The sequence below is a fragment of the Ascaphus truei genome, chromosome 21, assembly GCF_040206685.1.
Source record: "Ascaphus truei isolate aAscTru1 chromosome 21, aAscTru1.hap1, whole genome shotgun sequence".
Classification (NCBI taxonomy): Eukaryota; Metazoa; Chordata; class Amphibia; order Anura; family Ascaphidae; genus Ascaphus; species Ascaphus truei.
Window position 1 is genome coordinate 8,591,462 of NC_134503.1, and position 16,559 is coordinate 8,608,020.

Here is a 16,559-nt window from a genome sequence, read left to right on the forward strand (position 1 = left end):
TTGCGTTTTTCCCTTATAATTACCAGTTTTTCTTATACATCACGGAGCGTCAGGTTTGACGCGCTTATTTTTATTATATTTTTGTCGTCATTCTTAACAAGGAGGGATTGTCCGTGTACAGAACATGTGATGGTGTTTGTGATGGTATTCACATGCCTTTTACCCAATATCCTGACATCATTAAGGCAACGGAATATAGTCGTAAGCAACGGAGAGTGAGCGCGTTGGTAACGAAATACACAGCAGAAGCTATTTTAGTTCAAAGACCAAAGTACAATAACTTCAATGGCAACAAAAAAAAACCCCATACCGGTCTATATTTCTTAGCGACACCCTTGGATGTCTGAAGACTACTTAGTAAGTGGGCCACGGTGTGATGGGCAGAGACAAGTAATCCCACACAAGGATTGTCGCTACACAACCACTTAACACTACTATATTAAACTAAAATGTAGACTGCACTGCTACATTAAATAACCAGAGTCAATTACCTTTTATATGTTGGCAGACGATCCCTCGCCTCGGAGGGGGGGGGGGGGGGGATTTCACTCCTGAGAACGTACTGCAAGTTGTATTGAATCACAATTCTTCCTACAATAGGAAAACATTGCTATCCGATTCCCTGTATTTCTGTTTTCCTGGTGTGAACACAGTATTCGACACTCCGGTACTATTAATGTATGCACCTGCAGGATTCCCAAACGTTATACCTTGCTTTTATTTACTGTCCAGATATCCTATCATTACTATCGGTTAATTGCAATGTACCTGAAAACCTGGTCTGTTGGGGGGTTTGAGGACTGGAGTTGACCACCCCTGCATTAACATACACTATATGCCACTTTCTCCCCTTTTTTGGGGGCGGGGAGTTCTAACATCAGGCAGCAGAGATGGGGAAAATATAGTTTTGTATACATATTATATATTTTAAATTGTTGTCTACTGACCATTTAAACTTGTATTTGGACTCACTATTTTATTATTCACTCATTTAGACCACTATCCATAGGTTTTAAGCGCCTTCTTATTTGTTTTATATAAGGTGCCAAACAAAATACGTCCGTATATTAAAACAGGCTGCGGAAAGGCGAAGAAAACACACATCGTATATATTAAACAACGGTTCAATGGAAAATGTGGGTGCAATAGGTCTTTCTGTTTTTAAACCTAGTTTCAATGCATTTCAGCTGTGAATTAGTTAATCCGTCCCCCCTCCCCCTTCTTTATAATTCTGCCAGCAACACCACACAATTCTATTACTAGGTGGCACTGACAGAGGTTGGAAGATGCCCCGTGCAAACCTTACCGCTGAGCTACGGTCGTGAAAGTTGTCAGAAATAAATGATGTGCAGTAAATTATTTGTAAATGGTATTAAATTGTAAACTGCAATGTACTTGTGCCATACTGTTGATGGCCACTTATACTGTACTATACTATATCCAATATAACTGTCTCCTGCAACCGTAGACGTACAATGTCTTATAACCTATGTCTGCTGCAGTCACAGGATCCAATTCATTACCTGGAAAATTGGCTGTCTAGGACATTTGATCGCCGGGACCTTTTCACCGCCCATCTGCGGGAGCATGTGACCGCTACATTTAACCCCTAACCCAGCGACCAAATGGCGGGCAGTGAAATGGCCACGGTCAACATCTAAACAGCTGCAAACAAGAGAGTCCCACGCTGTAACATTGTCCAGAAAACGAAATTCTGCAGTGCACTTCTAACGGGTAAGTAGGCCAACGTCAGACACAGTATCACTCAGTATCAGCCTTAGTAAGCACCGTACCAATGGACCACCGGTAGCAGTTGGGTATCACCAGTGCCAGTCTTGCATTGTCTCTTACTGGATTAATAAGGGAGGATTCATGGCTCAATGACTGAGCCACCTATGAAGCAGGGATATCATGAAAACCTGACCTGTTGGTGGCCCTTGAGGACTGGAGTAGGCCGCTCCTGCTCTAGATAATTGTGTTGCATTACATTTGACTTGGCCAGCATAAGGAAAATTGGATGTACATTTTGAGACCTTGTATCATATTTCCCCATAAATGCTTCTTTATGGTAGTTAAACTCTTTCTAGCTGAAAATTGAACCCTCTGCCGCAAGTAGCAACAGAGACCTAAAAACAAGCGTTCAAATAGTACATTTTCCACCTCGTTTACGCTCGCTCTGCTTTTTTAATAGGACCTGACATTTAGACACCGCAGAGTTTTCCAAATGGGTTCTTTTTTTCTTTTGCATATTTCCCATAATGCACAGGGAAATGATGACCCCAATCAAGCCTTGATCTGCTGTTTGTGAGGGAAGTTGAGGAGCAGGGAGGTTATTACTGCATAGGTGGAGGGGGAAGAAAACTGCCGGTGGGTTTACTTGCCTGGTTCTCACTTGGAGAATCAAAACAGTAGACTCTCTCCCAGGGGAAATCAGTGATCCGTGTTTACCTTCCACCACAAGTTAGGTCAGAAGAATGCCGACCTCCCCACGTGGAGAGACAGCCCAACGGAGCCAGGTACACAAATTACCCGAGCACAGTTTTAGAAGCCACACTAGTCCCAGAAATGGTTGAGAACACAACAACCCCGTAAATTGGATGCAAAAGCAAAGTAATGAGTTCCAGGGGCCTTCTGGCAGGAAAGAGAGTGCTTTCTGAGGTTACCCATCCGTGCAGGAGTTTCCAAACCTAATATGCAGGGCTTTAATATATAAAATATAACTAATTGCCAAGTACAGTGAAGGGGTTAGCAGAAGGTATCTACTAAAAAACCCAACGTGACGACAAAGTAAGAAGTGGATACATGATCTGCTCATAATAATAGATTTTTTTCCCCCTTGTGTAGCTTACAGAGTATGCAGCGCTGTACATACATTTTTGCAAGTACGGGTCCCTGCCCTCTAGAGCTTACAATCTATGGTTTTGGTGCCTGAGGCACAGGGAGATAAAGTGATTTGCCCAAGGTCACAAGGAGCCGACCCCGGGAATTGAACCAGGCTCCCCTGCTTCCCACTCATTGCTATCAGAGTCAGGGCCTTTACTCGCTGAGCTGCTCCTTCTATACAATGAGATGGGGATGGTAGTCTCACTCATAATTGTATTGTTCTTATATGACCGTGTGTGTGTGAGGGGGGGGGGGCGGTTCGTGCCACTCGGCTTCGCTCTGACGAAGGGAAACAACATTGTACATTAACGGCTGACGATTTTGTGCTGAATCAGCAAGGTTTGATGGATAGAGCCATTATGCATAAAGCAAGCTACCTCGGGCATAGCGTTTCCCCCGCGCCATGATTCCAAGTGAGGTCATTACAGGGGTCAGAACAAAGGGAAATGAGGCAGGTTCCAGGAAGCCAAATAATTACATTAAAATACGCTGCTTCCCAATGTTGGGCTGCAGGTGACTTGTCCAAAAATACTGAACACAATGGTGAAAGGTGCGACGCGTTCGAGAAACACACACACACCTCTCCATGCTGTTTCCTCCTCTCCATGGCCCCAGGCTCCTGCCACCTCCCCCTGATTGGTTGCTGGGTAAGGCTACACTTATAGTGCCGGCGACGTCAGGCTGCGATCGCTGGAAAAATCAAATTGAGATGACTTCCAGCGATCACGACCAAGCCGTCACTCTGCGCTTACTATAAGCACACGTAACGGCGGCAATGCATTTGTTTTGACGCGGCGTCGCTGTCACTAAGCGCAGCCTGATGCAGCCAATTAGGCTGGAGAAAGCTGCCCAGCCCCTTAACAGCCCTGCTCTCTCCCTGCTCAGGGAAATCCTGCAGCCCCCCCAAGCCGTTCAGATCACTATGTCCAGAGAGGTAATACCGGCCACATAGATGTCCAGTATTACCTCTCTTTTGTTACTGGACAGAGTGTCCAAATACAGGACAGTCCGGTTCAATACTGGACACCTGGCAACCCTATGTGCGAAACGGCTGTTTTTTACTGCAAAGGCATGATGGTGAGTGCACGCTATTTAGCTTACAAATGTCTTATAACAACTACAAGCATCCAAACTCAAAGTAAATAAAGCCAGACATACAGGAGGTGTTTTATTTTTATCACATAAGTTATTAATGCAGCAATCCCTCCAAAAGTCTTTATCCAGTTTAACTCATATAAAGTTAATATCTTGGCCCCTGAGCATGTCCTGCTTTAAAAAAAAAAAAAAATTCTAGTGTTAAAAATATGATAGCTAGCTTCTGAGGTTGCCATGGAAACCTTTTAGCCTACACTGGGCTCTGGGTAGAGCTTCATTTTAACCTCCCGGACGCTTGATATTTAAAACCACCTATGTACTGAACGAAGCATCGGATTTCAAAAATAAAAACAGCTTAGAAAAGGGCAACAAGAGATCTCTTAAAGTAAGGGAAACAAACATATAGATCGGCTCGGACTGCTGCTGTAAACGTTGCAATCGGCTGCATATGTAAAAACAAGCAGGTATCGCGTTATTGATACGGCACAGGAAGCAAAGGAAATGGAAGCACTGCAGACAGTATAAAAAGAGGTGTTTAAACACAATGATGTTTTACATTCAATCAAGGGAACAGCGCCCAGGAACGCAGAAACAAAACAATGCCGCTGTTCCCGTGATCAGCGCAGACTGATCAGCAAAGCGTCACGCTGCTCACATTTCAAATCAGACCCCCTGGAAACTGGTCACGTTCTGGATGCACACTAGAGATGCAGGAAAAACGGTGTTTCAGCAGCAAAACAAGGATCGGAAGGAGAAAGCCAGGACTGAGGCACGAGAAACAAGCAGAGTCTCCGCCATAGACAGACAGCACACTCAGACAAACACAGTCACATGTTTTGCAATGTTAAATGTTTTACTTTTACATTTTGGGAGAAGAGACCATTTCATTTGCTTTTTTCCCCCGTCAGCTTTCAGATGGACTCAATTTTGCAGAGTTTACATTAATGTAGCCATGTGTAAAATTGGTGTACATATCTCTTTCTCATGCTGGCAGTAAACCTGGTAAGTATGCAGGATTGACAGCAACAATCATGGAGGTTTGCCCTCAAACCCTGGTGAGGTGTCATATGTCCCAAAGGAAGTGACAACATGCTTTGTGTCCACCCTTAGTGACACAGAGGGTGTCTGTTTTCTAGAGGTAATATAAGACACAGCACTGCCTAAAGTTAGCAGTTCAGTTGAGTTGGTGTTTTGACTCTGTTCAGGAGAGTCATGTGGAGGTCTGCAACAGTGTTGCAGAGGCTCATGCAATAGTGGGCAGCTCAAGAGAGACAAGCTGGTGAATCTCCCTAAGGGGAGAGGTGGAGAGCAACTCTATTAGAGGAGAAGGAACCTTCCTAATGGAGTGCAGCAAAGGAATGAGTGGCTAAGCTGCTATCTGTGAGGGGCAGCTGGCCCATACCACCATCACAAGCAATAAAGATGCCCTGTTCAAAGACAACCCCACTGTGTGAGTGTGAAGTTACTCTCCAGCGGAAGGCACCACCAAGAAGGAGTTCCTCATCAGAACCATCCCTTTGCGGACGCAGAGATCCTGATGAGGTGGAGGCGCTGCACTGGATATAGGTAGGACTCAAGCCCACTACCTCAGCTGCCTGTCTGGGTTGGCATTCCCCACACAACATCATGCGGGAGACTCAGGAGTCCTGCTGCCAACAGGTGCACCACCAGACACGACCATGTAATGGGGACTGGTTAGACCACAGGGGCCAATGTGAGATTGGGTGGGTCAGGAAGGCCAGAAAATCCGTTACACTTGTATAGGCTGTGGCCTTGATTCAACATGCCACGAGGTTGTTTTCTCCTGGTCAGGGAAGCTGTAAGCTCAATTCAAATGCGTGGGGTTTAAAGCCTCGTTGACAAGGAAAAAACAGCTTCACTGCCTATTAAAGAGGTTATGAAATAGTATATTAAAGAGGCCCAAGAGACCTAACCAAGGACTGGGACAGATGGTAATACTCAGGACTTCAGATGTACCTGCACGTGGGACCAGGGTCTTGTTTGGGAATAATTACATGTATAGTAAATAAAGCTTGGGTTTTCCTTAATAGGAGAATCCCAGCAATAAAACATATTGTAAAGTATACACAGCGCACAACAGGTCATTTGAGAAACACATTCAGGAACTGACCGACGGGCTTTTCAAATGTCAAGTGCAATATGCCTACAGTACTTCATGCAATGTGCTGTGTTCAATGTGCAATGTCCTTTCCTAGAACCAATGCAATGACACGATTGTACTCTGTCTACAGCAAACCGTGATGAGTCAGACAGAGGCCACCTCACCAACAATGCTGTAACTCTATGGTAAGTGAGTGAGACTTGCCAGGCCTGGAATCGGTGTTCTTAGAAGCAATATATAACGGCAGTCATAGCACGAGATGCCCAAATCTGCAAAGAACCAAATCACGTGCCTCCCACCGTACAAGTATCACAACACGTTGCAAGAGATTTCTTTCATTAGCTTTTCTCAAATCAAAGGTTCATTTATACCAGACACTTTGGACAGTCAGAAAACAGTCATTGGTTGATATTGGCCTCTCAAAGCCGAAATCAAACCGGAAACATTTATTCCCTTCAAAAGTAGAATCTAGCGCCCTTCCCAACGGTAGACATATTTCATTACTAAGCGGGGAGGTTTTCCATCCCTCCCGTGAGTTCTTCTGGCCATCACATTGATCCTTATGAGACTGCCGGGATTTGCAAATTAAATAATGGATATGCTGGCCTGATGCTATTGTGCATTAAAAATAGAACTCCAGGAGCTTTTTACAGTGTACCCACTCAAAGGCAGGAGGAGGGATGAAAGGTTTGGGATGCTGACAGAGCACATTATGCTGGTGATTAATGGAACACCGTTGGATATTTATCCTCTCTCCCTCTGCTTCTTCCATCCATTTTCAACCATCTCTTTTTCATGAACCACTTTTGTCGAGAGTGTTTGGAACAGAATTCAAAACGGATGCCAACAAAATGTACGGCGCATTTGGAGACTGTTGTCTTGTGTGTAGTTAAGTATTCTAGTGTCAATCTGACAAGTGACCCAAACAGGCAAAGGTGTGTTAATTTCTTACAATGAGCATGATACATTGTCTCAACAGGGAGGAGGCCTCACTATATTCCTCTAGTCACCTCCAGTTGCTTATGCACCTTTGTGCCAGTCAGCTAGGGAATAAAGAAGCACCCAGGCAAGTCTGACGGGGCAGATATTTTGTAAGCAATACTTTTAACCTCTTATAATAGAAAACATACAACAGTCCAGGTGGCTGCTGTATACGGGAGTTTGTCAAGATATTAAAGCATAAGACAGACCCATATTTGAGAGAGGTGTATATTAATACTTTTGAGTAACAAAAAAATAGATTAAGTAGAATTAATTCCGCAATCATAAGAGTACCTCCCAAAACAGACAGGAACAAGCTAAATCCAGCATCATATAGGTCTATATCATTATTAAACATTGTATATAATATTCTGACAAAAACAACGGCAGATAGATACAAATCCATATTACCAGAACTAATTTCCCAATATCAGACAGGGTTCCTAATAGATAGGAATCCTGTAAATAATATTAGAAAAGTGTTATCACTACTGCAATATCTGAAGAACAAATATTTAATCTTCATGACGAAAAGGCTTTTGACCTTGTCACTTGAGACCACGTATCTGAAGTACTGAGTAGATTTGTTATTAAAGGGAAATTTCAAGAAGCAATCAAAACAATTCATACTAACGCACAAACCAGAATATTGCGGCATGGATTTGTTTCTAACCCTTTTACAGTTGAGAAAGGCACTAGACAGGGGTGCCCATTGTCTCCTCTGTTATTAGACCTAGTACTAGAGCCTTTGGCCATAAAAGTTAAAGAATTCAATCGAATTTCAGGGAATAAAACTGGGGAGAGATGAAACTTGCTCTTTTTGCAGATGACATGCTTCTATTTGTAACTAACCCTGAGAGAAGCATTCTGGAAATCTGCACCATTATAGAAAAGAATAGCTCATTTTCTGGGTACTGAGTTAATTTGGGTAAATCAGCGTTATTACAGGCCTCTGTAACTGGTTTACTTACCTTGGTTCCGATGACGTGTCTCCATGGTATCCAGGTTCTATGGCAACGTGACGGTCACACGACCCGGTAACGTAATTTGACGCCAGCGTCGTGCAGGGAGGAGGGGGGGGGGCGCGAGCCGCAGGGGAGAGGAGAAAGTGGGGCGCATGAAGATACACTTTGTGCACCCCTGGCCTAAACTATATATATCTACATTTATATCTCTCAAAACAAAAGCACAAGTGCACGCTCCAGTGTAAAAAAAAAGTATAACAAAATGTATTACATGTATTCGTAGGGTATGACTCACACTCACAAAGGGAGATAAAAAAAACAGCATGTGTAGAAAAAATCTTATCAATAACCTGCACATCTCAAAGTTAGGAAACCATCAGAAATCCTTCCTTACGAACTCCACATAGTTCCTGATTGTAGCAGTGTCTCCGTAACAGGGATATTTACATACAGAAGTATCCCCAGACAGAACAGATCCGACCCCAGAGAGCGGGGAAAGCGTTTCTCACACAGAGCTGCAATGTTCCAAAAAGCAGGAACTGGATCTTGGAGGCTGAGGTTGGTAATATGTGGGGACTCTGCTCCACTCGTCAACAATGTAACGCCACAAAAACGTGAAAGAAAGGGGAGCGGGGGGGGGGGAGAAAGGGGAGCGGGGGGGGAGAAAGGGGAGCGGGGGGGAGAAAGGGGAGCGGGGGGGGGAGAAAGGGGAGCGGGGGGGGGGGAGAAAGGGGAGCGGGGGGGGAGAAAGGGAGCGGGGGGGGAGAAAGGGGAGCGGGGGGGAGAAAGGGGACCGGGGGGGGGGAGAAAGGGGAGCGGGGGGGGAGAAAGGGGAGCGGGGGGGGGAGAAAGGGGAGCGGGGGGGGAGAAAGGGGCGCGGGGGGGAGAAAGGGGAGCGGGGGGGGAGAAAGGGGAGCGGGGGGGGGGAGAAAGGGGAGCGGGGGGGGGAGAAAGGGGAGCGGGGGGAGGAAAGGGGAGCGGGGGGGGGAGAAAGGGGAGCGGGGGGAGGAAAGGGGAGCGGGGGGGGGAAAGGGGAGCGGGGGGGGGAAAGGGGAGCGGGGGGGGAAAGGGGAGGGGGGGGGGAAAGGGGAGGGGGGGGGAAAGGGGAGGGGGGGGGAAAAGGGGAGTGGGGGGGGGGAAAGGGGAGTGGGGGGGGGGAAAGGGGAGTGGGGGGGGGAAAGGGGAGGGGGGGGGAAAGGGGAGGGGGGGGGGAAAGGGAAGTGGGGGGGGTGGAGAGCAGTGGGCATATGTATTGTCATAATTTATGTATGGGCATTTCCCCCCCCTCCTCCGTGCGTCCGTCCCCCTGCTGGTTCGGCTGGTGGCCCCCCCGTTCCCCGTGACTCCCCCCCCCGTTCCCCGTGACCTCCCCCCCCCCCCCCCCCCCCCCGGTTCCCTGTGACTCGCGTTCCCCCCCCCCCCCCCCGGCGCCCGCTTGGTCCCCCGATGTGCCGTCCTGCTGAGTGAGGCTGCAGGCGGCTGCAGGAAGCGCCCTGTGTGGGCCTAAGACTGGCGCTCCCCCCCCCCCCCGGCGCCCGCTCGATGTGGCGTCTGGCTGAGCGGCGGTAGGAAGCACCCTGTGTGTGTGGGCCTGAGGCTGAGGCGGGACGCGCAGTGGGCCTGAGGCTGAGGCGGCATGCGCAGTGGGCCTGAGGCTGAGGCGGGACGCGCAGTGGGCCTGAGGCTGAGGCGGGACGCACAGTGACTTACCTGAGCAGGTGGTAGCGCCGGGGAGGTAAGGGAGCGGCTGGGGTAGGAGGGCCGCGCTTCCCGTCCGGAGCCAGTGCAGGACGGCGCACGTGAGGGGGGGGAGGGGGGCGGACAGAGGGTGTGTGTGTGTATAGAGCTGCTGTGTTGTGTGTGTGTGTGTGTATAGAGCTGCTGTGTTGTGTGTGTGTGTGTATAGAGCTACTGTGTTGTGTGTGTGTGTGTATAGAGCTGCTGTGTTGTGTGTGTGTATAGAGCTGCTGTGTTGTGTTGTGTGTGTGTGTGTGTATAGAGCTGCTGTGTTGTGTGTGTGTGTGTGTATAGAGCTGCTGTGTTGTGTGTGTGTGTAGAGCTGCTGTGTTGTGTGTGTGTGTGTGTGTGTATAGAGCTGCTGTGTTGTGTGTGTGTGTGTGTGTGTGTGTGTGTATAGAGCTGCTGTGTTGTGTGTGTGTGTGTGTGTGTGTCTGGGCCGTCACTCCGCCTCAGGCCAATGAGAGGTGTGCGGGGGCGGGCGACCCAAGGGACCAATGAGATTTCCCCTAGGGACACCGGACATCCAGGCAGGCAAACATACAGTGCTTTCACTAATATAGTATAAGATATATTATCATTAGCATTAATTTATAAGCCGCCAACACATTTCACAGTACAATAGGAGTGTGAAAGACAATTAAAATAATGCTACATTTTTTTAATTACTGATTTACAGCAAGAGCATCGGAACATTAAAACGTATGGATGAAATAATACAAGGAAAAGAACAGACGCACATGTAAAACGTCCTTATTTCTCTTTCTTCGATGAACCCAGCCCCACAGTACTCAGCATTCTGGCCACATCATGTAAAAATAAACGTTTATTTTGAGGATAAATACTCACATACTAAAATAGTACAAAATGTCGGTGACGTTCCAAATAAGTCATAATATTCTTAAAGATATTTGCATTGTTTTCTGTTTCTGTGTGGGATCCTTGTATTTGATCTTAATATCATGATACAACTTCTCTCCATCACCTGATGTTAACCAGTCTCTCTCATATTCTTCTCTTGTAATCCCTCTGTTCTCCTCCTGGTGTAATCCTTCTGTCCTCTCTACTCCCATTAGTTAGCCTTCTAGATATTTATTAAGATAATATCCCTTAGTCAACTCTTGCAATCACTAATTCTATTACCAGATAAAGTCCTATAGCTTCAAACTGATGTCATCTGATAAGGAACTGCCCACGCCTCCATACAGAGAATAACCTAATATCGCATGTCTTCCGGAAAGATCCAACCTTATGCCATAGCCTCTTCCGGTTACATCAGCTCTAACTACAGTTGTCTATAGCCACTCAAATGTCACCCACACAGGGCTTCTCTACAGAGAACTCGGCACAGCTGCACTGTAACTAAATACCATCCCAATGCAACTGAATCTATCAGAAAATATCAATTTCAACATTATGCGATATATGTATGGAAAGAAAGAACCATTGCAAATCAGACAATACTGTATACTTTGACATGTCTTCATACCGGATTCATACATATATTACTATATAATTATATCACTGAAATGGATTTCTTACAGAACATAAACGTATGTGTTGGAACACAACCATCTGCCCGGCTGTGTGTTTCTGGTCCCTACAGCAAGCGAAACATTTCTAAAAACAAATCAATTCCAACCACAAAAGGATCTTCTATGTACCCACCTTCCATAGAGTCTTAACGTATGTAATCGCTGGGTGTATATAAATTCTAGGACCCTTCTCTAGAGGGAATGCGAAAAATAATCAAAGCTCTGATACCCATGCTGGCAGAGGATGACACATTAAAAGACATCTTCCCCAGACTTCCCATCCTTGCATTCCGGCATCCTTCAAACCTCAGACAGAAGTTAGTCCACAGAAAACTTCATAACGAACTCAAGGACGCTGAGAATGGCACAAGACCGTTCCACAACACACTCTGCAAACTTGTACGCCAACATCCCACAGCCAGTCATAAACATTGAACATGTAATGTTAAAGGATCATTCTGCTGCACATCCAGGTATGTGATATATATGATTCAATGCAGCAAATGCTACGTTGGTGAAACCAGCCAAAACTTAAAACCAGAATCAACCTACACAAACACACAATAGCACACCATGAAGAAAGATATTGTGCTCACCTGTGGGACATCACTTCTCACAGCCAGATCATTCCATAAATGATTTAAACATCAAAATCCTCAAATGGAATGTATAAAAGAAACAAGAACGGAAACCATTTGACCTCAAAATTACTTCAATATTAGGCGATACAGTACCTGTTTTATTTGGACTAGCAATTGATTTCATGCCAAACATACTGTAGTATTCTTATTAGCATAAACCTGCCATCAACAATGGGATAGTTAGAAGAAAGCAGGGCCAGCCTTTCTGTATTGTTCTGGGGTTTAAAAAAACCCAAACTGATATTTTTTGGCTTTGTGTCCTTAAATAGCTTTTCTGCCGATTGTCAAATTATATTACAGGTTGATAAATGGTTCGTATTATATCTGATTTCCAGCGTCACAACGCAGAATCCATACCCGCTCTCCCACCGAGGAGATACCAACCAATGCCTTGGCGTTGTCTTTCCGAGTCGGCGTTTCCTTGGCAGTAAGATGTGGAACGCAGCAGGCCAAGGACTTGGGAAACAAGACATATTTTAATTGGACAGGAAGGGACGACTATAGCTGGCTCATTATGTGGAGGTCACCGCGCGCCGATCCTGGTCTGCCGTCTACCCGCAGTGAGACACGATAATGGGCGAGGTAGGTTTGGGAGACCTGTATATACATACTCATGAATGTATCTTTACTGGCAGAGAGTAAGACGGGGAGGGTTTGTCGTGTGGTTATACCATTATAACTCCTTTTCTGTGCCTTTAACACTACCATACTAAACATTAATTTACGGAACCATTACTAAAAATGTCAGAGCAGAGGTTACACAGCCAAGTGCTTATTCACGTCATCACATCTATCTATATATTTCTCAAACCGTTGTATGCGTGTCTGTTTGTCCTGTGTCTCCCTGTGTCTAGGGGCAATCGCATTGGACCTTTGGCCCGCCCGTCACTCTGCCTCAGGCCAATGAGATGGCTCCCTTGGCCCGCCCCCGCACACCTCTCATTGGCTGGAGTGGGCTAACAGTGACTCACACACACCCCTTGTGTGTTGCTCCGTGGGACCCTGACTTTGAAGCCGTAGGTACCTCCAAATGGATAGAATATATTATATATAATTATTCTTTAAATACAGCTCAACCCACCTTATAACGCTGTGCTTGGGGTCCAAAGAATCACATTGCGTTATAAGCGGATCGCGTTAGAAATAATGTACAATTGTATGCATTGTACAACAAAGTATTTAAGATACCAACAATCGTGTTGTAAAGTATTCATAAATACGAATATTGGGAGCCACGCTCGCATGGCGTTATAAGCAGATTTGCGTTGTAACGGATCGCTTTATATCGAGGTTGAGCTGCACTACCTGAACCCGGAGGTTATCCATGATCGCTTGACGTCCGGCGACACTCCCAGGTTAAAAAATAAAAGATGGCCGCCTGACTACAAACGTGACCACGGGGTCCCCAACCCAACGGAGAGGCGCAACATCACCTTCCTGGTGGCATAGCAGCTTCTCTACTGACCCACGAGGCTGCCATTTGGTGTCCAGCGGACACAGCTGCCCAGTGCTGGAGTGGCAGAACCAGAGCGCTCCTCGGATGTCAGGGTGGGGAACCACGGGAGGAGCTCCCAGTCAAAATATCAAACAGTAGCGCAGCGTGTCGCTTTAAACACTTGCAAAATAATTTTAGCAAATCAAGTTGGAAAGTTTGATCTTTTTAAGGGATGAATCACTAAGCCCGGGAGTGATGACTCACCGAGGGAGTGATGACACACCGAGGGAGTGACGTGCTGATGAATGTGTTCTTACTCAAGGATAACAGGGCGGGCACTTAGTGTCCATGAAAAGACTTGGACAGATCATGTATAATTACAGACTAGAGACATTATTGTTTATTGTTTCCAGCAGTTCTTCACCAAAATGTCTCCCCCCCCCCCCCCCCTCAGGAAGGAAGAGAGAGACAGATGTGTAAAAAGGGAGAACTCTCAAACAACTAAAGAGGTTTAACCCTTCAGTGCCGGAAGGGGGCAGCAACACACGTCAAATAGTGCAATAAAAAGATGAACTTGTATTATTCTGCTGGACCAGGGGTGGGCAGCTCCAGTTCTCAAGGGCTAACAAAAGGTCAGGTTTTAAGGGTATCCCTGCTTCAGTTCAGGTGTCTCAGTCAAAAGACTGAGCCACTGATTTAGTCCCTGCTTCATTGAGCCACATGTGCTGAAGCAGAGGTATCCTGAAAACCTGACCTGTTGCTGGATGGAGTTACCCACCCCAGTGGTGGATCGATCGTCTTGTGCTGTATATCTCTCAGTCTTAGAGCACAGCCCTGTGGGGTTTCTGTGTCACTGTATCGTGTCTCTTCTATAATTGCAACTCGCATAAATCTGGCACAACTCAATGGCGTGTGTGACTTCTGGGACCACACAGGCATGCAATTCATTGCTGGTTACCCTGCCACTGATAGGGTTAAAGAGAAAAAGGAGGGGGGGGGGGAGATTAACGTGGTAACTGCAGCTGCAGTTTTCAGTGTTTTACCGCCATATTGTTGCGTTAATATGAATACCTTATCGGCTCAAATATATAGATATATTTTTAAATCTTATCTGACTTGGAGTCCCACCAAGCTCAGTGATCCCCTAACATCTAGCAACACCCCAGTTCAGGACATATTTGTAGGTTTTTTGTGTGTGTGTGTGCCGGTTTTGACATAAAAACACTACATATATTGTTGTGTTCTACAAACATGGCTGTCAGGGTTACCAATGGAAAGCCACTTTATATTGGCTGCTGGGCCAAGCCATGGCATCGGCGGCCATACTGCTTTTCTGGGACCCTCCATTACACCCCGGGCTCGCCACACCTTTCCTGTGGGGTTCCCAAATATTGGGGGAGCTTGGGATGAGCTCAAAAAAGGCATTTTGCAGACACATTCTTTGTTTTCTTTAACACAATATGGTTGCTTTCATTGGAAAACATTATGGAGCCCAAACACCAACTGGTGTAAATATCAACAATCCAGCAAGTTTGGGAAAGTACACAACTTCAGCACCATACCCAAAAGTGATAAGTGCATATAATGTGTCAATTATATGTTACAAATAATGTAATACAAAGCATATACACACTTAAACAATGTAATGGTTATGGGCTCACTCCATAGCATCTTCCACTCAGGGGAACTTGCCTGCTTGCAGTTTGGCTGTGACATCTCTAATACAGAGTGCTTTTCCTGGTAATGTACAGGTTAATAAAAGCTTCAGTCAGACAGAACTTTGCAGCTAATATTGACAGATTTACTATAAATCATTCTTCCTGTTATTAAACAGGTTATTAAGAATTTATATTAGCGTTAGGGACCCCTGATATGTGGTCTGCCTTGGCGTTGGCTCAGGGGCTTACAACAATTTTGGCCAAAAATGTCAAACTAAAAGACCATTTACTTATTAGATATTTATCCATATATATTTAGGCACTGTACCGTGTATGAGTCTCACTAGATGTGCTAAAAACTGAGCTTTGTCTGTGTTTTATGTTATGTCTCTGGTTTTAATGCTTTCATTGGAAAACATTATGGAGCCCAAACACCAACTGGTGTAAATATCAACAATCCAGCAAGTTTGGGAAAGTACACAACTTCAGCACCATACCCAAAAGTGATAAGTGCATATAATGTGTCAATTATATGTTACAAATAATGTAATACAAAGCATATACACACTTAAACAATGTAATGAATTGTATAAGTGCAATAAGTGTTGTGACCACCTAATTCTGCAGCCAGGAGATCACTAGGATCGTCCAAATCCTATAACGATGGTCCTTATAGAAAAATTGTCCTCCTTGGCGCTATTCTTCACTCCATGCTCAGTGCAGTATATAAGAGGGGAAAAAAGCAGTGTATAGTATCATACAGTGTGAATAACAATGACACCTCTGTGAAAAGATGGTTTGAACCGGATGTGGATACTTAACGATGATTCACTTTAGGTTGTGATCTTACCAAGCGGCAGACCCATTAACCATTGGTACTGATAATAGGATACACCTTTTGTGTATTGGGTTTCGGTCAAATCTTGACCCCTTTCTATTGGCACACAGTGCATGTTGACACACAAATAAGGTGTTCATAAATTGATTTAACTCACAAAAGGGTATTATCTTGATGTCAAATAACGTTGGAAATCAGTGGAATTTCCTCAGCAGTATATCATAGAAAAAGAAAAAAACAACATAGCACAGATCCACCGAGAAACTAAAATGTAATAAAACATATAAAAACAGACAGCTGGAGTGTCACTCACATACTACTTCATCCTTTTGCGCTTTTCAACACAGTCTGGTTGAGGGCCCTTGGAATCGCCTTCATCTCGGTCCGCTTTAGTCACCGCTCTCACCGGCGTGTGTACGAAGTTTGGGCCGATGCCTGGGTGTCCACGCTAGTATCCCCTCCTGGATCTCCCTGCTTCCGTCTACTGCAATGATGTCACGCGCTCCATTGCGTGATGATGCACACTCCTCATTGGCTGGCTGCCCAGGATTACACTTCACTTCTCGTGATATCCCACAGTTCTCCGGTCCACTTCGTAGAAGGTTCCCTCAGGCAGATCAACCAGGTATATGGAGCAGGATGTTTGTTGTAGCCAACCTCACCCTACGC